Below are 24,336 nucleotides of genomic sequence, written 5' to 3'. Positions count from 1 at the left end.
TACTAATGTTGCTGAAAAATTATACTTAGGAACTTAGCTTTTTGCTGTTGCATGTAAGGCTAAAGTGACAAAGTCAACCTCGCAGGGCAAAAAGAGTATTGAAGCATTCTAGTCATGATAACAACAGGAAGCAAGGTAAGGTAAATTTGGAAAAAATTGGGAGGGCTAAGTGACGGAGCAGGAGTGGAGCATCAAAGGAGAAAACAGTATGCGCATTCCTCCAGAATTCCCAGAATGGGAAAAGAAAAATGGGAATATTATTTTTCCTATTGTCACTTCCAAATCCAACATTCTTTCTTCTTATCAATCGCTCCCTCTTTTGAGTCAATGTCATTTGATAAAATTACTCAAATACTATCAAAGTTCTTATCGTTCACCTCCCTTAGAGATTTTAGCACCAGTTTACAATTTTTCTGTCTCTCCCTTTCCTTGTCATCATTTTCTGCAGTTCAATATTAATTCCCTCACTCAAACCTTGATTCAAACACTAGAGACACAGAAATAAGTAAGACTCAAGGAGCTTGTGGTTCGTTAGAGGAAGAAAACAGGAAAACAAGTAATTGCGGTAAGTGCTACGATATTCATTCATTCATTCGTTCAACAAATGTTAATTGAATGCCTACTATAGGTACTAGGTTGGGCAATGGGTTCACAGTATTGAACAAGAGACCTGTTGTTTCCCCCATGTCTGTTCTAATTCTCTAACATCACAGTTTCTTTATCTTTTCAATAATAGTGATGTCCACCTACACTCTATTTTATTTCTAGTCACTTAGGGGCCTGATAAAGCAGCACTTGGAATTGCTCTTTTTCGAAGACCCTGAACTCTGAACTACTTTCTCCATCTGCAATTTTCTGTCTTTCCAACTCCTATTGCATTTGCTCTTTATTCTTACTATAACTCCTATTCCCTAGTTTTTCCCCCCTATTTTCAAAGTACACTATCCTATATATATTTTTTCTTTTGAGACAGGGTCTCTGTCTCTCACCCAAGCTGGGGTGCAGTGGCATGATCATGGTTCACTACAGCTCTGACCTCCTAGGTTCAAGCAATCCTCCCACCTCAGCCTTCCGAATTGCAGAGACTATAGGCCACCATACCCAGCTAATTAAAAATTTTTTTTGTACACATGGTTCTCACTTTGTTGCCCAGGCTGATCTCGAACTCCTGGGCTCAAGCAATCCTCCCACCTTGGCCTTCTGAAGTGCTGGGATTACAGGCATGAGCCATATGCCCAGCTCAGCCTATCTTTTGACTTCACTTGCTTCATTACTCATTCTGGAGAATATGATTAGTCATTTTGAAAACTTACTTTAGCACCCCAGTTCCCTCACACCTTTGCCATTTTTGCCTTGTCAATCTTTAAGCCCTTGGATGATCCACACCATCAGAGTTTTCTCTCTGTTCTGCTGGAGAAAGCTGAGAAATCAAGTGAATTGTTTCCATTAGTGTTTATACTTATAACTTTAATTCAACAAATTCTAGAAACATTAACTGAGTGATTAATATGGGCCACACACTCTCTATATCGTGGCCAGTTTTCACTTTTACCTCCAGTTGATGAAGAATTACATTTCTTACAGCAGCTAGCCTAATTTTTGAAAAATACAAACATAATGAGAGGACATTCTTGATATAAAAAATTAAACATGGCCGGGCACGGTGGCTCATGCCTATAATCCCAGCACTTTGGGAAACCAAGGCAGGCAGATCACTTGAGGTCAGGAGTTTGATTCCAGCCTGGCCAACATAGTGAAACCCCGTCTCTACTAAAAACACAAAAATTAGCTGGATGTGGTGGTAGGTTCCTGTAATTCCAGCTACTTGGGAGGCTGAAGCAGGAGAATTGCATGGACCTGGGAGGCAGAGGTTGCAGTGAGCTGAGATCGTGCCACTGCACTCCAGCCTGGGTGACAGAGTGAGACAAAGTCTCAAAAAAATCAATCAATTAATTAATTAAACATAAAGGTCTATCAAATAAAAGTGAAAAATCTTCCTGTTTCCATCTCAACTTCCACCCCAGAGGTAACTGCTGATTAATAGTTTGTTGTGTATCTTTCTGGATCAAACTTTTTCTGCCTCATACTGGACTGAACTGGTTGAAGCAATGTGTAATGAGTGCCTTCCTTTACCTCTTTTCTCTGCCTGGAAATGTCCTCCATCATATTTCTTCTCCCCTTTCAGCTTAATTTATCCCTCTAAGCACTAAATCCTCTTTTGTTGCTTTAAGGGTCATGTATCACCAATGGGCTCTTTTCTTACATATTCAGTCCCTGACTTCCTGCTGATTCAGTTCCTGTAGGTTACAAATTACAAGTTGCCCATCCATCCCTCCCCTTCTCAGCATTGCCCAACTTATCCACGTACTGGCCACCTATACATACTTCTTGCAATCCAGAATCTGATCTTACTGCTCTCCTGAAATTGCTCTCTTAAAGGTAGAGAGACCTCTGGATTACCATATCCAAATGCATTTTTCTCTGTTATCTTTTTCAAACTTCTTAGAAGCAACTGACAGTTGATTCTACTAAAAAATCTGCAGCTAGTCATCAGTGGCTACAGTTCCAGTAAAAAAAAATATTTTAAATGTAATTTTAAAACAACTTTATTCATCTTCATATACAATTTCCTCATTTAAAGTGTACAATTCAATAGCTTTTAGCATATTCAAAGAGTTGTGCATACAACATCACAATAAATTTTAGAATCTTTTCATTGTCCTCAAAAGAAACCCTGAACCCATTAGCAGTTACTATCTATTCCCACCATTCTCCAACCCCTATCCCCTGGGAACCACTAATATACTTTCTGTCCCTATGAATTTGTCTAATTTTGACCTTTCATATCAGTGGAATCATATAATGTTTTCTAACTGTCTTCAAGGTTCATTTGTGTTGTAGCATGTATCAGTACTTCATTCATTTTTAAGGTTGACTAATATCCAATTTCATGGATAGACCACATTTTATCCATTTATCAGTTGATGTTATTTCCACTTTTTGGCTGATATTAATAATGCCACTGTAGTATACTACTATGGATGTATGTGTACAAGTTTTTGTGTAGACACATTTTTAATCCTCTTGGGGATATGTATGTAGGGGTAGAATTGGTGGGTCATGTGGTAACTCTATATTTAACCTTTTGAGGAACCACTAGACTGTTTTCCATAGTGGCCACACCATTTTACATCACCATCAGCAATGTATGAAGGTTCCAATTTCTCCATATCTTCACCAACACTTGCTATTTTTTTGTTTTGTTTCATTTTAAATAAATTATAGCCATCCTAGTGGGTATAAAGTAGTATCTTACTGTGGTTTTGATTTGCATTTTTCTAATTGATAGTGTCCTTTGCAGCACAAAGTTTTAAATTTTGACAGAATTCAATTTATCTATTTCTTCTTTTGTTGCTTATGTTTTTGGTGTCATATCCAAGAGATCACTTCCTATTCCAACATCATGAAAATTTACATCTATGTTTTTATCTAAGAGTTTTATAATTTTAGCTTTTACATTTAAGTCTTTCATCTATTTTAAATTAATTTTTATATATGGTATGAGGTAAAGGTTTAACTTCATTCTTTTATAGAAACATCTAGTTGTCCTATCATCATTTATTGAAAAGACTGTCCTCTCCCCCACTGAATGGTCTTGGCCCCTTTGTGTAAAATCAATTTACTATAAATGTGGGGGTTTATTTCTGGACTCTGAACTCTGTTCCATTAATCTATATGTTTGTCCTCATGCCAGCACAACACAGCTTTGATTGCTGTAGCTTTGTAGTAAGTTTTAAAGTTGAGAAGTTTGAGTTTTCTAATTTTGTCCAGATTGCTTTTGCTACTATAGACTGAATTTCTGGATACATTTTAGGATCAGATCAGTCAATTTGTGAAGAGAAGTCAGCTGTGATTTACAGCTCCATTTGACCATGCTAAACCTGTCATCGCACCTCTTCTATTCCCTATCTCTGTTAATGATATCCATCTTTTCAGTCACCCATGTTCAAAACTGAGGAATCTGAAAGGGTGACTTTCAGATTCCTCCCTTTTCCTGTTCCTCTCCAATTACCAGTCTTCCACCAATCTCTCTCCTATTCCTTCCTCTCCACTCCCACTGAAGTACTCTAATCTAGCCCTTATGACCACCTTCATGGATTACACCAATAGCTTCCTAATCAGTTTCCCTGCCTTAAGTCTCTTCCCTCTCCAATCCTTTACACATACAACCAACAAATTAATTTTCCTTAGGGATATAGTTTTGATAAAGTTACTTCTTAACTCAAAAACCTTTAATGTCCCTCCATTGTCTTTAGAGAACACTTAATGTTCTTAGGCTATGATCTAAAGTGCTTTGTAATCTGACAATGGCCTACTTTTTAAATCTTATTTTCCAATAACACCTTAACCCATATTATTCTATAGGCAAGCTGAACTCTACATTGTTCACCTCACTCACCTTGTGCAAGTATGCCTTTTGTCATGTACTTCCTTGTGCCTGAAAGTCACCTTTCTACATGTCTATATCATAGCCATTCTTTAAAGGCTAGCTCAAATTTTATCTTTTCCATGAATGAGAATAATTATAATGATGACAACAGCTAACATTTATTGAGCACTTTATTCAGAATAGTGCACTGTTCTATGTATTTTACATGTATTAACTGACCCTTATAATAATTCATAACAGATATTATTTTTAATCCTAATTTACAGATGGGGAAACTACCACACAGAGTGGTTAAGAAATCTGTACAAAATCATACAGCTATTAAGTGGCAGAGCTGGTTTTTGAACCCAGGCATCCAGGCACCAGAGTTTTTGCTCTAAACCACTACAATATATCTGCTTCCATGACGTACTGAGCTACTATGCATCAGATACTGTGTCAGCCACTTTACCCACATTATTTCAATATAACAGCAGATACTGTTGCCAAAACTTTACTGGGAAGAGTGTTAATCTTCCCAAGCAAGCTTTTGATCTTATGATTCCCTCATTCTAAAGCCTTCAGTGTCTCCCAAAATGTTTACAGAATATGGTACAAATTTTCATAGCTAAGAATTCCAGCTCTTCCATGATGTGGTTCCCACCCACGTTTTCAATCTTCTTTGCAACTTCTCCCTCATGCACTTTACAGTCCAGCCAAACTAAAACCACTGCTATTCTTTGTACATAGCTCAGCCTCTCCCAACTTTGATCTTTCTGTACCCTGTGTGTAGAACATCCTTCCCTACAATCTCTGTATATTCAAACTTGACCCAGATTTTATAAACACACATATACATTCACACACTTTGTAAAGATAGAGTAATTAGCTACCCTTTAGAAACCAGATCAAATGTTACCTCCTCAATTACGCCTTTTTCTGAAATATTTTCTCTCTTTTAATACTCACAGCATTCTATATTTTATGGTTCTTATAATTTTCCATGTTTTATTTATTCAAATGTGTATGAATATGAAAATCAATCTCTATTTATTTATCTAACATTTTAAAATTTCCACTAACTTCCCTGAAGGTAGAATCAATACTTTATACATAGTAGACATTCAATAAATAGTCATTAAATGAATAAATGAATGAAGTGCCACTCCAGATTGCTTTTGGGAAAGTTTCTCTAACCACTGTAACAGTACTGTTTGTTACACTGCAAATCATTAATTTTTCCTTTTGTGAAAGTATAAAATCTCTTATCCAGAAAGGAGGGGGAGGACAGGCATCTCATTACACTACATTGGTAACTTCCCTATAAACACACAAGATATTTATTTAAAATGCAGTTTTCTTGATGAGAAACCTGATCCTTCAGTATTCACTAGTCTAGTTTTCAGACAAGGCTATGCAAATGAGGAAGAGAAGCTGCGGCAGCTAGCTTCTACAGGCCTGGATTTGGGGCAGCGGGTTTGTGCCTGAGGAGGATAAAAGCCAGGGTGGTGACATTAATGATGCTTTAGGATAAAAGAAAAGCCCAGGAACAAAATTGTATTCTTTTTCTTTGATTCCATCAGATAGACCACAGCTTCTACTGTGTGCCTTTGAGACCTTTCACTGGTGCTTCTTTACCTATAATACCAGGAGCTGAACATGTTTTTTTTTTTTTTTTTTTTTAATTTACATAATCAATATCCTAAAAGATTCACCTCAGGGCAATGGGATGCCAGAGCAATGGCATTATAGTCACCCTTAACTGATACTGGTGGTGGGGTCTGGTAACTCTAACTTGTCCCTCTAGCAAGGCCTCTGATTGGTTCATGCTCTCAGCAGGTTTAGTCTCCTGACTTTTTAGCTTGTGCACCAGTCTAGACCAGCCTTGCAATCTTCATGCTTTCCAACAGACACTCTCAGCACCCTCTAGAGACTCCCTCAATAGAGATTAAATAAATGAGAAATTCAAAGTTGAAAAACCAAGAAGGGTAGGATGCAGAGGGAGAGAAGAGAAAAATATTTGCTAATAATGCTTTGAATTCTCAATGTCAGCCTGAGAAGTTATTGCCAGTAGCAAAACCCCTTCCCAAGATATAAATTTTAAACCTATTGCATTTGATGGGATTGAGAGGCAGACTGTGTTAAGGACCCAAAGTATTACTAGTCAGTCCCAAATGGGAGCCGTTCAAATTTTCATAGGTATGTTTTCTCTAAATTCTCTCAATTCTATCTGAGCTTAGGTACTGCTGACTCATTCTGTAACAACTCAAAATGCCAGGGGATGCAGCATATGGTAAATGCCTCAGTGACTTCTGAATATCTATTACAAATGGTTCAGAGATGCACGGATTTGCGGGGAGGGAGGCTGCCTTGCAGTGAGCATGATGTGTCATTTTGTTGGGGAATATGGGTGCCTCTTGACATATTTAGACATTTAATTTTCTATAAGTTTCTTTTTTTTTTTGCTTTATCATCAAACAAGCTATACTGGTTCCATGAACTTCTAAAAACATGAAAGAAAAAAATTCCAAACCCCTAAAATAAAAGACAAACCTTAAATCCCCAAAGCAACCAACCAACCAGCAAACAACCTCATATCCCTTTTGCTGTTTTTTTTTTTTTTTGGCTGTTTTAATTTTCGTGACATAGTTTCTTAACATTTTAAAGGCGCATCTTTTCTCTCATTGCTGAGTCCATTATATAGAAACATAGATTCTAAGGGGCATCTCTTTCTAACACGCCTTGTAGTAGGTAATTCTACTCATCAATTATGTGTCACCTTGGCAACAAAAAGGGCTGCATACTATTTTTAGCATATTATTACTTATCTCTCACTATACCTCTTAGAAGTAAACCATTCTCATTCACACAAGCGAAAGTGAGTCATCCAGAATCAAAGTCATCCAGCGTTTGCATGATACCTTACCAGTGGCCTGAAGTGAATCGTCAAAGCTAGAATTAGAACACTAATTCTAATTTGAATCCAATGTTCTTGTTGCTAAATCCCAATGGTCTTTGGCTCTCTTCATTCTGAAAGGCCAGAGGCCCTAGCAAGCAGAGTGTATGTTATCTGGGCAGGGGGTAGGGTGGGCAGAGAGGCAGGCTGGTTTGGAGAGCTAAGCTAAAAAACAAAAAATGGAAGAAGACCTAGAGAATATGAATCCTATGGCTATCTGTGCTATTTGATCTGGGGTAGGTCATTTAACTGCTCTGTAACCACCAGGACTGCTCATAGCTCATAGTGTAGATTACATTCTGCTCTGTGTCACATCATTTGACCACATGTCTTGTCTGTCCTCCTTTGCAACCCCTACAGCACTCAGTTCAGGGAGAATGCTGGATCTGGAGTCATATAAGCTTGGATCCAGTGTTTGCATGGCAACCTGGACAAATCACTGCTCTGAACCTCAGTTTCCTTCTCTGTAAAACAATAATATTCTCTCCCTTACTGGGTTATTGTGAGGATTAAATGATATAACATTTGTGAAAGTCTTCTCCCAGCATCAGGCATATAGTAAGCACTCTGAAATGTTGAATGAATAAATGAATGGCCTCAAGTCAGGCCCTTTGAGTGCTATGTTAATTCTTTCAGCCCACTAGGATACTGGTGAGTTCAGCACAGCACACCAGAGCAGTGACTTCCTGAATAGTATTCTAATGGTCCCCAAAGGCAGAGAGAAATTTCATCGTGTCACTGCCCAGTTATACCTGTTCTGGGAATACAGTAATTCATTTTCCAGTGCTGCCAATCCATTACCTTTCACCAAACACAAAATTCACTTTAAGAAGGGACAGAAACACAAGTGCCTTTCTGTTACATAGAGGTTGGAAGAATATATTATTAAAATTGAAGCCGACTTCTCTGATTTCTTAGGCAAAAAATCAGATTGGAAACCAAACAGCTATTTGGCCGTTGCAGACCCTGGATAGTGATGCCCTTGGGGGAAAGGAGAGCATTGGAATCATTCCAAACTATAGTTACAACATTCGTGTGTATATTTACTGCTTGTGCTTATGCTCTCTGCACTTAGTTTTTACTCTCTAAGCCTTAAGAATTCACAGTTTACCTAGAGCACAGTTTAATACATACGGGTAGAAATACAGGCCTATATCTCTGTTTCTCATTCCCTAATCATATTTTTTACCCTCCCTATATAACTGATACCTCTTCTTTTTCAATTCAATAGCTCGCTTTTCCAACATAGGTGAACAATAGTGATTTGTTAACAATAAACATGCCCCTAGCCCTTCCCTCACTCTTCTTTACCCCTGAGGGCCTCCCTAAGATTCAAAGCCGATATCCTGCCATATAGTTAGCACCTGGCGCAGCTCATCAAAATATAATATCCTTTCCCAGATGATTGGAAATCTCTGCAATGCCGTCATACAATGAGGTGTGCAAGAAAGAGTTTGGGATTGATTTTCATCATTAACTTGATATTGCATGGTTTTTGTGGGACTTAAAAAGAAATGCATTTTATTACTTTTAAGTACTGCACATAGAATAACTCCAACTCATCATATTTTAACAGTTATTTTTCTGGGGCAGGATGTATGTTAAACATGCCTATGTCAGAGTGTCTGGTGGATCATTTAGGATCAGTGTCCTGTTGCTTGATGAAATCCAGATCATGTCAATGAAATCCAGATGGGGAAACTGGATCTCTGGCAATGGCTGCCAGATCTTCTCCATATGAAATCTCTCTAGTCCGTATGCAAATTTAAAACTCCATATCCTGGAAATCCCAAACCAATCAAGTGGCGCTCCGCTTCTTAGTTACTGGACTAAACACAGGGAAGCGATTCATTCTTCCCTGAGGAAATAAGCGTTTCTTACATACATCTATCTTGGCACAAAAAGGGCTGACTAAGCAAATTAATAGTGTAAACAGGACTGCACTGGGGAATGTTTGTCCTACTTAGGAGAATAAACTTTTTATGCACTTTGTGCATATCCACTTACATACAAATAATTGATATGCTAATTACAAATGATTCTTAAAGCCCCTTCCCTGAGATGCTTTACTATGCTGTTAGTCTAGTTTGAATTACTAGCATGTCCAGTGCTTGAAAGTAATAAAAATGCATTTAAAAATATCCCGTGATTCAGACTGACTTTCCTCTAATTAGGCTGAGTTAGTGAGGCTTGCCTGTATTTAAATAGGATAGATATTTTTCCACTTCACCCCTAACATATTTAAGATGGTTTCCCTCCCCTTTCTATTCCCCCATCCCTCTCTACACGGAGCTGGCACAATGAAACCCCTTAGCTTCTGGCTTCCTATGTATCAGCACTTGTATCACCTCTAGGCAAACACATTGCTTTTAGCCCCTGGCACATACACACATGCCCTTTTGCTTGTTAATTTGTTAGCTGGTTATTTGATATAGCTTTTTTTTGGGGAGTTCTTTCCTTTAGTCCTTCTCACTGTCACCCAGGCTGGAGTGCAGCGGTGTGATCTCGGCTCACTGTAACCTCTGCCTCCGGGTTCAAGTGATTCAATCTGCCTCAGCCTCCCAAGTAGCTGGGACTACAGGCATGCACCACCATGCCCAGTTAATTTTTGTATTTTTAGTAGAGATAGGGTTTCAGCATGTTGGCCAGGCTGGTCTTGAACTCCTGATCTCAAGTGATCCTCCTGTGTCAGCCTCCCAAAGTGTTGGGATTACAGGCATGAGCCACCATGTCCTGCCCTTTAGTTCTTCTTTAAGTACCAATGGACATGACTCTTTCCTGGTAGTACAATGGGTTAACAGTGCACACAGAGCAAAGTCTAGCCAAACGTAACATCAGGCTTTTTCATCAGGTGCTGGATACTGGGTTTAACTAAATCTCTGTACAGTCCTTGTCAACACATTACAACAAGGCAGCTCATCAGTCCTGGCAGCTGCTAGGTGTATAGCAACGTCAGGCCCAGTCATTCAAAGCCATAACATGTTGAAGCAAAACCTAAACAGTAGTTTTTCTAGGATACACTGAAGGGACAGAGCAGTGACTAAAGAAGATGGGAGAGAGAGGATTAGGGCAGAGGTTGTGGGGGGTGGTGTATGGTGGAGAGCAGCTGAGAGGAATAATATGAATTTTGATATCAGAATATCCTATGAAGCCCAGATTATAGTGAAATCTGGGGTTCTTTTCAGGGCAGAGCTATGTTAAAGGGTGTACTTTTCAAGATTCCCATTTAGGAGCAAGGTCTTCCTGTCTCTGGAGAGTTTCAGAACATGTTTTAGCATCAGAACTTATTCAACTGCTGCCAAAGACTCAGGTCACTTGCTCCAGGGGGCAGGGATCAGTCAGCACTAAGAAGAGAGCAGAGAAGAGGCACATCAGAGAAACAGCACAAACCTACAGAATTCCAGAAGACTGTTTTCCTTGATACAAATGAAGCAATATACCTATGAAGACTTGTTTGCTCAGGGTGGGAGGGACTGTCACGATGGTAGGGCTACTTGGTGCAGTTTGGCAAACAGTCATAAAGGACATGAGTTGAGAGGAGAAGGAGAATATAAGAACTGTCCCTCTAACCACCTGGATTTAAAGCCCTAAGGATTAAGTGAGGGAAAACACCAGTTCACCACTGCAACCCTAAACAAATCCTGAGGACAGGCAGGGTGAGCTCACTGACTAAGGTTTCAGGATAACTCAGATAGTGAAGCACAGTATCCCCCTCCTCCAAATTATCCTACATTCTGACACACTTAATGCCTCGTGAATTTAATATTTTAAAAGACACATCAAACTAGGAAGAATAAATGAATAGCTCAGTTTGGCCTCATTTCCACCTGTGGCTAACATTAAAAGTAACTTTAATTAGTGTCTGAGTCATCCATTTTCCAGAAACAACAGGTAACTTTACATCTGCCATACACTGGAGAGGCAGGATAAGTTTATTAAATAGAACAAAAGCATTTAACACAAATACCTTACTTACAGAGGGCTGAGTTCAAAGTGCAAGGCTTATAGAATGAATTAGCAGCTTCTGTTACCTTAATCATTGGGCGAAAGTGAGCTAGTGATTATCAAGGTAGTATAGCTGTGACCCAAGTAAGGAGAGATAGAATAAGTTTGTAAAGAATTTTTTTGTCAGTTCTCAGACTGTAATGATATGGGGATTGTTTTAGCCTACTGCTGTAAAGTCAAGAGACAACAGACGCTGGCGAGGATGTGGAGAAATAGGAATGCTTTTACACTGTTTGGGGGAGTGTAAATTAGTTCAATCATTGTGGAAGACAGTGTGGCGATTCCTTAAGGACCTAGAAATAGAAATTCCATTTGACCCAGTAATCCCATTACTGGATATATACCCAAAGCAATAGAAATCATTCTACTATGAAGACATATGAACACATATGTTTATTGCAGCACTATTTACAATAACAAAGACTTGGAACCAATCCAAATGCCCACCAATGATAGACTGGATAAAGAAAATGTGGTACATATACACCATGGAATACTATACAGCCATAAAAATGAATGAGTTCATGTCCTTTGCAAGGACATAGATAAAGCTGGAAGCCGTCATTCTCAGTAAACTGACACAGGAACAGAAAACCAAACACTGTATGTTCTCACTAATAATTGAGAGTTGAACAATGAGAACATACGGACACAGAGAGGGGAATATCACACACTGGGGCTTGTCAGGAGGTGGGGACAAGGGGAGGAAGAGTATTAGGACACATGCCTAATGCATTTGGGGCTTAAAACCTAGATGACAGGTTGATAGGTGCAGCAAACCATCATGACACATGTATACCTATGTAACAAACCTGCATGTTCTGCACATGTATCCTGGAACTTAAAGTAAAAAAAAAAAAAAAAAAAAAGTGCCTGAGACCAGGTAATTTATAAAGAAAAGAGGTTTAATTGAACCACAGCTCTGCAGGGCTGGGGAAGCCTCAGGAAACTTACAATCATGGCAGAAAGGAAAGAAAAGATGTCCTTCTTCACATCTTTACATGGTGACAGGAAGAAGTGCAGAGTGAAGTGGGGAAGCCCCTTTATCAAACCATCAGATCTCGTGAGAACTCACTATCATGAGAACAGCATGGGGGAATTGCCCCTGTGATCTAATCACCTCCCATGAGGTCCCTTCCCCAAAATGTGGGGATTACAATTGGGATTACAATTCAAGATGAGATTTGGGTGGGGACACAGAGCTAGACCACATCAGGGATGAAGATGGAAGGCTACATAATTATTTGTTCTCAAGTGCAAATTTCTAGAGGGTTCATCCCTTCTCATCAAGTGGAAGAGAATTTTTAAAAAATTTGTATTGGGCCGGGCGAGGTGGCTCATGCCTGTAATCCCAGCACTTTGGGAGGCCGAGGTGGGTGGATCACGAGGTCAAGAGATCGAGACCATCCTGGTCAACATGGTGAAACCCCGTCTCTACTAAAAATACAAAAAATTAGCTGGGCATGGTGGCGCGTGCCTGTAATCCCAGCTACTCAGGAGGCTGAGGCAGGAGAATTGCCTGAACCCAGGAGGCGAAGGTTGCAGTGAGCCGAAATCGTGCCATTGCACTCCAGCCTGGGTAACAAGAGTGAAACTCCGTCTCAAAAAAAAAAAAAAATTTGTATTTCTTAAAATATTTATTTATGAATATGTGTGTATGTGCATTGCTTTTGCCACACCACCAGGCCTAAAGGAGTAAATTACACTTGTTAGGCTCTCTTTCACTGAAGATCTACCTGCTTCTTCTTTTTTTTTTTTTCTTGAGACAGAGTCTCACTCTGTTGTACAGGCTAGAGTGTGGTGGCACAATTTCAGCTCACTGGAAACTCCATCTCCTGGGTTCAAGCGATTATCCTGCCTCAGCCTCCTGAGTAGCTGGGATTATAGGTGCACACCACCACACCTGGCTAAGTTTTGTATTTTTAGTAGAGACGGGGTTTTACTTTATTGGCCAGGTTGGCCTTAAACTCCTGGCCTCAAGCAATCTGCCCACCTCTGCCTTCCAAAGTTCTGGGATTACAGGTGTGAGCCACCTGCATCCAGCTCTACTTGCTTCTAAAATTGAATGATAGGAAACCTGGAGTACCAAGTGGAAGATAAATTCTAGATGACTTATCATTATAATGAAGGTAAAACCTATCATCATTAAAACATCTCTTCTTTAAATATTAACATTAAAAGTCAATAGTGAAAGGAAACATTTTCCTTAAATGCCCTTTAGTGATGTCCCTTGATTCTCATTTTATTCAATTGATATTGGTTGAACAGCTTAGCATGGATGGAGAATCTCTACCCTTTATGCAGATATGGCCTTCCATGAGGACCAAGAGGTGGTATAAATTTTGCCTATAGTTTAAAAATGCATGATGTTAAAAATTTTTAGTTATACTCAGCTAAAGCAACCACATAAAAAAGATGTAATTCCATGAGAAGACCTCTATAAAATGACATGGGACACTATTCACTTTCTAAAGAAGGAAGTCAGGATTTTCTCCATTGAAAATGAAGGGAGGGGGCGGATCCCAAGATGGCTGAATGAGAGGCAGCTCCGGAAAGCAGCTTCCAGCGAGAGACATGCAGAAACCAAGTGGTTTCCACAATTCCAAATGAGGTACCAGGTTAATTCTGCGGGTCTGGTTGGTCAGTGGGTATAAACCAAATAGGACAAGTTGAGGCAAGGCGGGGCAGTGCCCCACCCAGGAGGTGCGTGCAACCGATCAGAGGACTGGGGAATCTCCCCCTCTGGGGCTTTGGTTTGGATACAGCACTCCACCCAAGCCCTCTACAACCCACAGAACAGGAGATCTTCGCCAGGCTGAAGAGCCTCAGAGAGCTTCCTGAACAGGGCAGAACAGAAACTTCGCTGGCACGAGGGCTGTCAGCATAGATCTAGGCAGAAGCCCTGGCTGACATAAAAGACAGAAAGCTGACTGGATGGATCTACCTTCCCCCAAGAGGGAAGGGGAACTAAAAACAGGGAAACAGCCCATACAGCAGGACGGGTCCCCCCCACCCTTGACAAAGCCCAGCAGACTGAAAAAAACACTAACGCCAGAGTTTCGCACCTAGAGAGCGACCAGGAACAATCCAGCTTGGCAGGGGGAGGGGCAGCCACCATTGCAGAAGCTGGCCTAACTTTCCTGAGCCAATAAAAGACTCAGCAGCTCCACTGAACCCCTGGCAGCCCAGCAGCATGTCTGCAGGCACACAAAGGAAAGGCCGCCTCCCCAAGCAGCTACCTGAGATCAAAACTATATAAATCGAACAAGATGGGAAGAAACCAGCACAAGAAGAATGAAACCATCAAAAACCAGAACGCCTCTCCCCCACCACGAGATCACAGCTCCTCACCAGCAAGGGAACAAAGCTGGACAGAGAACGAATTTGATGAATTAACAGAAGCAGGTTTCAGAAGGTGGATAATAACAAACTTCTCTGAGTTAAAGGAACATGTTTTAACTCAATGCAAAGAAACTAAAAACACTGAAAAAAGATTAGATGAAATGCTAACTAGAATAACCAGCTTAGAGAAGAACATAAATGACTTCATGGAGCTGAAAAACACAGCACAAGAACTTCGTGAAGCATACACAAGTTTCAATAGCCGAATAGATTAAGCAGAAGAAAGGATATCAGAGATTGAAGATCAACTGAAAGAAACAAAATGAGAAGGCAAGAAAAGAGAATAAAGAGTGAAAAGAAATGAACAAAGCCTTCAAGAAATATGGGATTATGTGAAAAGACCTTATCTATGCTTGATCGGTGTAGCAGAAGATGAGGGGGAGAATGAATCCAAGCTGGAAAACACTCTTCAGGATATTATCCAGGAGAACTTCCCCAACCTTGCAAGGCAGGCCAACATTCAAATACAGGAAATACAGACAACACCACAACGATACTCCTCTAGAAGAGCAATCCCAAGGCACATAATCGTCAGATTCACCAGGGATGAAATGAAGGAAAAAATACTAAGGGCAGCCAGAGAGAAATGTCGGGTCACTCACAAAGGGAAGCACATCAGACTCACAGCAGATCTCTCAGCAGAAACCCTACAAGCCAGAAGAGAATGGGGTCCAATATTCAATATCCTTAAAGAAAAGAACTTTCAACCTAGAATTTCACATCCAGCCAAACTAAGCTTCATAAGCGAAGGAGAAATAAAATCCTTTATGAACAAGCAATTGCTAAGAGATTTTGTCACTACCAGACCTGCCCTACAGGAGCTCCTGAGGGAAGCACTAAACACAGAAAGGAAAAACCAGTACCGGCCACTGCAAAAAAGAACCAAACGGTAAAGATCAATGATACAATGATCTTTGCCAACCACAGGGAAAAACAACCAACCAGTAATAAAATGGCAGGATCAAATTCACATATAACAATATTAACATTAAATGTAAATGGACTAAATGCCCCAATCAAAACACACAGACTGGCAAATTGGATAAAAAGCCAAGAACCATCAGTGTGCTGTATTCAGGACACCCATCTCATGTGCAAAGACACACACAGACTCAAAATAAAGGGAAGAAAGAAGATTTACCAAGCAAATGGAGAGCATAAAAAAGCAGGGGTGGCAATCCTAGTCTCTGATAAAATGGACTTTAAACCAAGAAAAATCAGAAGAAACAAAGAAGGGCATTACATAGTGGTAAAATAATCAATACAACAAGAAGAACTAACTATCCTAAATATATATGCACCCAATACAGGAGCACCCAGATACATAAAGCAACTCCTTAATGACCTACAAAGAGACTTACACTTTCACACAATAATAGTGGGAGACTTTAACACTCCACTGTCAATATTAGACAGATAAACAAGACAGAAAATCAACAAGGGAATCCAGGACATGAACACAGATCTGGACCAAATGAACTTAATAGACATTTACAGAACTCTCAACCCCAAATCCATAGAATATACATTCTTCTCAGCACCACATCACACTTATTCTAAAATCAATCACATAATTAGAAGTAAATCACTCCTCAGCAAATGCAAAAGAATGGAAATCATAACAGTCTCTCAGACCACAGTGCAATCAAATTAGAACTCAGGATTAAGAAACAAACTCAAAACTGCACAACTTCATGGAAAATGAACAACTGGCTCCTGAATGTTGACTGGATAAACAATGAAATGAAGGCAGAAATAAAGATGTTCTTCCAAACCAATCAGAACAAATCCACAACGTACCAGAATCTCTGGGACACATTTAAAGCAGTGTCAAGAGGGAAATTCATAGCAATAAATGCCCACATGAAGAGCAAGGAAAGGTCTAAAATTGACACCCTCTCATCAAAATTGAAAGAGTTAGAGGAGCAAAATCAAAAAAACTCAAAAGGGAGCAGAAGACAAGAAATAACTAAGATCAGAGCAGAACTGAAGGAGATAGAGACACACACAAAAAAAAACTTCAAAAAAATCAACAAATCCAGGAGCTGGTTTTTTGAAAAGATCAAAGATCGGATGGTTGTAGATATGTTTGTTGTGTTGTCTCTGAGGCCTCTGTTCTGTTCCATTGGTCTATATCTCTGTTTTGGTACCAGTACCATGCCGTTTTGATTACTGTAGCCTTGTAGTATAGTTTGAAGTCCAGTAGTGTGATGCCTCCCGCTTTGTTCTTTTTCCTTAGAATTGACTTGGATATGCGGGCTCTCTTTTGGTTCCATATGAAGTTTAAGGTGTTTTTTTCCAGTTCTGTGAAGAAGGTCATTGGTAGCTTGATGGGGATAGCGTTGAATCTGTAAATTACTTTGGGCAGTATGGCCATTTTGATGATATTGATTCTTCCTAACCATGAATATGGAATGTTTCTCCATCTGTTTGTGTACTCTCTTACTTCCTTGAGCAGTGGTTTGTAGTTCTCCTTGTAGAGGTCCTTTATATCCTTTGTTAGTTGTATTCCTAGGTATTTTATTCTCTTTGTAGCAATTGTGAATGGCAGTTCGTTCTTGATTTGGCTCTCTTTAAGTCTGTTATTGGTGTATAGGAATGCTTGTGATTTCTGCACGTTGATTTTGTATCCTGAGACTTTGCTGAAGTTGCTTATCAGTTTAAGGAGATTTTGGGCTGAGACGATGGGTTCTTCTAGATATACAATCATGTCACTTGCAAATAGAGACAATTTCACTTCCTCCTTTCCTAACTGAATATGCTTCATTTCTTTTTCTTGCCTGATTTCTCTGGCTAGAACTTCCAATACTATATTGAATAGGAGTGGTGAGAGAGGGCATCCTTGTCTAGTGCCAGATTTCAAAGGGAATGCTTCCAGTTTTTGCCCATTCAGTATGATATTGGCTGTGGGTTTGTCATAAATAGCTTTTATTATTTTGAGATACGTTCCATTGATACCTAGTTTATTGAGAGTTTTTAGCATAAAGGGCTGCCGAATTTTGTTGAAGGCCTTCTCTGCATCTATTGAGATGATCATGTGGTTTTTGTTTTTGGTTCTGTTTATGTGGTGAATTACATTTATAGACTTGCGTATATTGAACCAGCCTTGCATCCCCAGGATGAATCCTACTTGATCATGGTGTATAAGCTTTTTGATGTGCTGTTGCAATCGGTTTGCCAGTATTTTGTTGTAGATTTTTGCATCTATGTTCATCATGGATATTGGCGTGAAGTTTTCTTTTCTTGTTGAGTCTCTGCCGGGCTTTGGTATCAGGATGATGTTGGTCTCATAAAATGATTTGGGAAGGATTGCCTCTTTTTAGATTGTTTGGAACAGTTTCAGAAGGAATGGTAGCAGCTACTCTTTGTATATCTGGTAGAATTCAGCTGTGAACCCATCTGGACCCCGGCTTTTTTCGGTTGGTAGGCTAATAATTGCCGTCTCAACTTCAGCCCTTGTTATCAGTCTATTCAGGGTTTTGACTTCTTCTGGGTTTAGGCTTGGGAGGGTGCAAGTGTCCAGGAATTTATCCGTTTCTTCCAGGTTTACTGGTTTATGTGCATAGAGTTGTTTGTAGTAATCTCTGATGGTAGTTTGCATTTCTGTGGAATCGGTCGTGATATCACTTTTATCATTTTTATTGCATCTAGTTGATTATTCTCTCTTTTCTTTTTTATTAATCTGGCTAGTGGTCTATTTTGTTGATTTTTTCAAAAAACCAGTGCCTGGATTTATTAATTTTTTGAAGGGTTTTTTGTGTCTCTATCTCCTTCAGTTTTGCTCTGATCTTAGTTATTTCTTGTCTTCTGCTAGCTTTTGAGTTTTTTTTTTTATCTTGCTCCTCTAGCTCTTTCTATTTTGATAACAGGGTGTCGATTTTAGATTTTTTCCTTGCTTCTCATGTCAGCATTTATTGCTACACATTTTCCTCTCGACACTGCTTTAAATGTGTCCCAGAGATTCTGGTACATTGTGTCTTCTTTCTCATTGGTTTCGAAGAGCATCTTTATTTCTGCCTTCATTTCATTGTTTATCCAGTCAACATTCAAGAGCCAGTTGTTCAGTTTCCATGAAGCTGTGTGGTTCTGAGTTAGTTTCTTAATCCTGAGTTCTAATTTGATTGCACTGTGGTCTGAGAGACTGTTTGTTATGATTTCCGTTCTTTCGCATTTGCTGAGTAGTGATTTACTGCCAATTATGTGGTCAATTTTAGAGTAAGTGTGATGTGGTGCTCAGAAGAACGTATATTCTATAGATTTGGAGTGGAGAGTTCTGTAAATGTCTATTAGGTTTGCTTGGTCCGGGCTTGAGTTCAGGTCCTGGATATCCTTGTTAATTTTCTGTCTCATTGATCTGTCTAATATTGACAGTGGAGTGTCAAAGTCTCCCACTATTATTGTGGGGGAGTCTAAATCTCTTTGTAGGTCATTAAGAACTTGCTTTATGTATCTGGGTGCTCCTGTATTGGGTGCATATATATTTAGGATAGTTAGCTCTTCTTGTTGCATTGATCATTTTCCCATTATATAATGTCCTTGTCTCTTTTGATCTTTGTTGGTTTAAAGTCTATTTAATCAGAGATGAGGATTGCAACTCCTGCTTTTTTTTGCTCTCCATTTGCTTGGTAAATCTTCCTCCATCCCTTTATTTTGAGCCTTTGTGTATCCTTGCATGTGAGATGGGTTCCCTGGATACGGCACACTGATGGGTTTTGACTTTTTATCCAATTTGCCAGTGTGTGTTTTGATTGGGGCATCTAGCTCATTTACATTTAAGGTTAATACTGTTATGTGTGAATTTGATCTTGCAATTTTGATGCTAGCTGGCTGTTTTGCCCATTAGTTGACACAGTTTCTTCATTGTGTACATGCTCTTTACCATTTGGTATGTTTTTGGAGTTGCTGGTACTGGTTGTTCCTGTCTATGTTTAGTGCTTCTTTCAGGAGCTCTTGTCAGGCAGACCTGGTGGTGATGAAATCTCTGAGCAATTGCTTGTTTGTAAAGGATTTTATTTCTCCTTTGCTTATGAAGCTTAGTTTGGCTGGATATGAAATTCTAGGTTGAAAGTTCTTTTCTTTAAGGATGTTGAGTATTGGCCCCCACTCTCTTCTGGCTTGCAGGGTTTCTGCAGAGAGATACACTGTGCGTCTGATGGGCTTCCCTTTGTGGGTAACCTGACCTTTCTCTCTGGCTGCCCTTAGCATTTTTTCCTTTATTTCAACCCTGGTGAATCTGATGATTATGTGCCTTGGGGTTGCTCTTCTTGGGGAATATCTTTGTGGTGTTCTCTGTATTTCCTGGACTTGAATGGTGGCCTGGCTTGCTAGGTTGGGGAAGTTCTCCTGGATAATATCCTGAAGAGTGTTTTCCAGCTTGGATTCATTCTCTCCGTCACATTCAGGTACACCTATCAAACATAGATTAGGTCTTTTCACATAATCCCATAATTCTTGGAGGCTTTGTTCATTTCTTTTTATTCTTTTTTTCTAATCTTGCCTTTTCATTTGATTTCATTGAGTTGATCTTCAATCTCTGATATCCTTTCTTCTTCTTGGTCGATTCAGCTACTGAAACTTGTGTATGCTTTGCCAAGTTCTCTTTTTGTTTTTCAGCTCCATCAGTTCATTTATATTCTTCTCTAAGCTGTTTATTCTTGTTAGCATTTTGTCAAACCTTTTTTCAAGGTTCTTAGTTTCTTTGCATTGGGTTAGAACATGTTCTTTTAGCTCAGAGAAGTTTGTTATTGCCCACTTTCTGAAGCCTGTTTCAGTGAATTCATCAGACTCATTCTCCAGCCTTGTTCCCTTGCTGGTGAGGAGTTGTGATCCCTTGGAGGAGGAGAGCCGTTCTGGTTTTGGGTGTTTTCATCCTTTCTGCACTGGTTTCTTCCCATCTTTGTGGATTTATCTACCTGTGGTCTTTGTAGTTGGTGACTTTTGGATGGGGTCTCCGAGTGGATGTTCTTTTTGTAGATGATGAAGTTATTTCTGTTTTTTAGTTTTCCTTCTAACAGTCAGGCCCCTCTGCTGTAGGACTGCTGGAGGTGCACTCCAGTTCCTGGTTGCCTAGGGATCACCTGCGGCAGCTGCAGAACAGTAAGGGTTGCTACCAGTTTCTTCTATCTTTGTCCCGGAAGGATACCTGCCAGATATCAGCTTGAGCTCTCCTTTATGAGGTGTCTCTTTGGATATACAGGGCCAGGGAGCTGCTTGAGGAGACAGTCTGTCCCTTATAGGAGCTCAAGTGCTGAGCTGTGAGCTCCATTGTTCCATTCAGAGCCACTGGGTAGGTATGTTTAAGTCTGCTGCAGCAGAACTCATAACCGCTTTTTTTCCCTGGTGCTCTGTCCTGGGAAGGTGGGGCTTTATTTATAAGTTCCTGATGTGGTGTTGCCTTTTTTTCAGACATGCCCTGTCCAGCGAGAAGGTAGCCTAGTCACAGTCTGCCAGCAGAGGTGTTGCTGAGCTGTGGTGGGCTCTGCTCAGCTGCTGTGTGAACTTCCTTGTGGTTTTGTTTATAGAGGTATAGTTAGAACTCCCTTGGTAATGGTGGTCTGCCTCAGTAATGACAGACTGTCTCGGTAATGGCGGATTGCCTCTGTAATGGCAGACTGCCTCTGTAATGGCAGACGCCCTTCTCCTGACAGAGCTAGACCATCCTGGGTCCAGCTGTGCTTGCTGTGAAACTCTCAATCCAGAGCGTTTCAGATTGCTGGTCTTTGGAGGGGTGGGACCTGCCAAGCCAAATCACCTGGCTCCCTATTTTAGCCCTCTTTTTTTCAGTGGAATGGGTGACTCTGTCTCCCGGGCATTCCAGGCACCAGTTGAAACGGCCACCCAGATTCGTGTGAGTTTTTGTGAGTAGTCCTGCTGCACCGGCTGAAACAGCCGTGCTGGAGACTCATGGTGCTCTTCTGCCTGGGAATCTCCTGGTCTGTGGGCAGTAAAAACTCATTTGGAAATGCGGTGATCACTCACCCTCTGCATTCTCTCTGGGAACTGCACTCCAGAGCTGTTCCTATTTGGCCATCTTGGATCTGTTCTCTGTGTAATATATCTTTTGAGGCAGGCAGAAGGGTCAGAGGTAATAGTGGCAAATGTGTAACAGACTGTTTCCAAGCCACATACCAGAGGTATTCAAAAGCATAATACCTGGGACAGAGTGATCTAGTTACCAGGACTGGCTCTGTGCAAAACTTTCGGCAAAGATCGTTGTGGTTTTTGGTACCTCTTTCCCTCTACTGCTCCACTATGCAATTCCTGCTCCTCAGTGAGCTCATGCCCTGACCACATTCTCATTTACATTGTGAGATGTACATTGTTCTTGTTTACATTGTGAGATGGGGGCCATTTCATCCTACGGAACTACAATTCACTGTCAAAAATGGTACTGTGAAGCTATACCTCATCTCTACTAAATTTTTTTTAAAAATTAGCCAGATGTGGTATTGCATGCCTGTTCATCCCAGCTACTTGGGGGAGCTGAGGCAAGAGGATCACTTGAACCGAGGAGTTCAAGGCTGTAATGAGCATGCATGATCATGCCATTGTTCTCCAGCCTGGGCAACAGAGGAACACACTGTCCACACCTCCCAAAAAAAAGATGCTGTGAAACTATACTTATATGGTAGAGCAGAGGCAAGGATGAGAGGTTGTGCCAAAATTTCATTTTAAGGACTATTTCTAATTGTAGAATAAAAGTATGTTTCCTGTTAAAGGAATTTCAGGTATTAATCCAACAGATGGGAGAGATGTTTGGACCAGGAAGCCTTCTTGGCACCCTTGGAATCAGAGGTGACTTCATATAATTCCCTGACCAGACTTGACTTCTGAAGGAAAACAAAGGAAAAATATTATTATACTTCTAATGAAAACCTGGAACCTGTTATTCTCAATGATCACTGTGTGGCTTGCATTGCCAAGGTGGCTCCACAGGTAAAGGAGTCCTGGAAACTATAAACTGATGAGTGTCTGGTTCTTTAGTAGGCAAGCTGGAAGAATCTTTAATAAATCGTAGCCTCCTGTACACAAAAGTCATCAATCTATTGAGTTGTGGGTGGCATCATGGTTTTTGTAAAGGGAAATCACGTGTAATCTCTTACAGATCTTTTCCTTGGGGCTAAACTTACTTTAAAAATGCTTCTGATTAAGTTTGATATCAAGGCTATTTTAAAACATGAATTACCATGGGATTTAAAATATTTTAAAATTTTTTTTTATCATGTAGTAGAAACTGGTCTACAGAAAAAAAAAAGAAAATATAGGGTAGAAACAGATATTTTTTCTGACTGAAGAAGGATAAATAGTAGACTTCCTTGGGGGTAGGCACCGGGAAATCCTCAAGTCTGCAGATATACTCAGCTTTCCCAGGCAGTGAAATACCAAGTTAATGGGAGATAAAGGAAGATCTCAGGAGGTTTTATGATTAGCAGATAAGCTTCAATAGGAGCACATGTAAGGTGATCCATTTAGGGAGCACTAGATATTACAAACTATGCTTGCAGGATGATGAGTGCTGACCTTTCAATTAAGACCCAGCAAAGGGCTCTAGGAAACACTATGGATAGTGCACTGAAGAGAACAACTTAGTTTCCTGTTACGGCAAAAAAAAAGGGCAACAAAATCAGGCACTGCTAAGAAGGGGATTAAAAGAAAAACAAAATAATTCTCCTTTTACATAGAACTGCAGGATATCTTTATTGGTAAAGTTACATAAGCAGCTCTGATCTGCACATCTCAAGGACAGCAGAGAGCTTAAGGGGAACAAAGAAAGGCAATTAAACCATCAGTGGCAGGCTCCAAAAAAAAAAAGTTTTTTTCATTTTGATAATACAAAGAGGTAGCCAGGAGACATGATTAAAATTATGAAGAGGCTAATGCTGCTGAATGACTGAATGATGACTTGGCTCACCAAATCTCTTGAGCTAAGAGGCACTTTTGAAGCATAAAGTTTTTATTTTTTAAGAGTACCACTTTGTTTATACAACTGCCAGTTATGATGGCCAGTGCAGGCAGGCTCCTTTGGGAAGAACCTTCACCAGAGGTTGGGAGACATATGAGCTGAGCTGGGGAGAGATCAAGAGTACCTCCATCCCCATTACTTACCTTCAGTAATGTTGACTGGCTGACTTCTAGTCAGATTTGCTTTCTCTGCCACCAATTGTGCCTGACCAATCTCAATTTTTATGAATATGAGTTTAGCACAACCCCCCATCCCCATTCCATAGGGTTTTTCAACTCCAGTGGTCCACATATTGGCACCAATCTGTCTGCCTATGATTGTCTGTAATTTAATCCTTAGCCATAGTGTAGAAAGAACAGGTATCTGACTCCAATTTTAACACAGGGGACAGAACGTAAGAATGCATGAAAAATAATAATAGTCAATTGTCTAATATTTACACCATTAGAAGAAAGCACAGGTTCTCATAATGAACCCGGACAACTGAAATGAACCCTGCCAGGTTAATGAAATAATATACATGCAGGTTTCTTTAGCTAAGAAAGTAGCAAACAAAGGAATCTTCAGGATAGCCTAAAAGCT

At 40.1% G+C, this 24,336-nt stretch overlaps 1 protein-coding gene across 3 annotated transcripts in view; it reads right to left on the bottom strand.

Annotated features, from left to right (window-relative positions):
• HDAC8 (histone deacetylase 8) overlaps positions 1-24,336 on the bottom strand; it is a 249,772-nt gene that overhangs the window by 139,033 nt on the left and 86,403 nt on the right. The window lies entirely within an intron of this gene.

Source organism: Aotus nancymaae, unplaced genomic scaffold (genome assembly GCF_030222135.1).
Source record: "Aotus nancymaae isolate 86718 unplaced genomic scaffold, 86718_ANA_hifiasm-v0.15.2.pri h1tg000081l, whole genome shotgun sequence".
Classification (NCBI taxonomy): domain Eukaryota; kingdom Metazoa; phylum Chordata; class Mammalia; order Primates; family Aotidae; genus Aotus; species Aotus nancymaae.
This window is presented reverse-complemented; position numbering and strand designations above follow the sequence as displayed.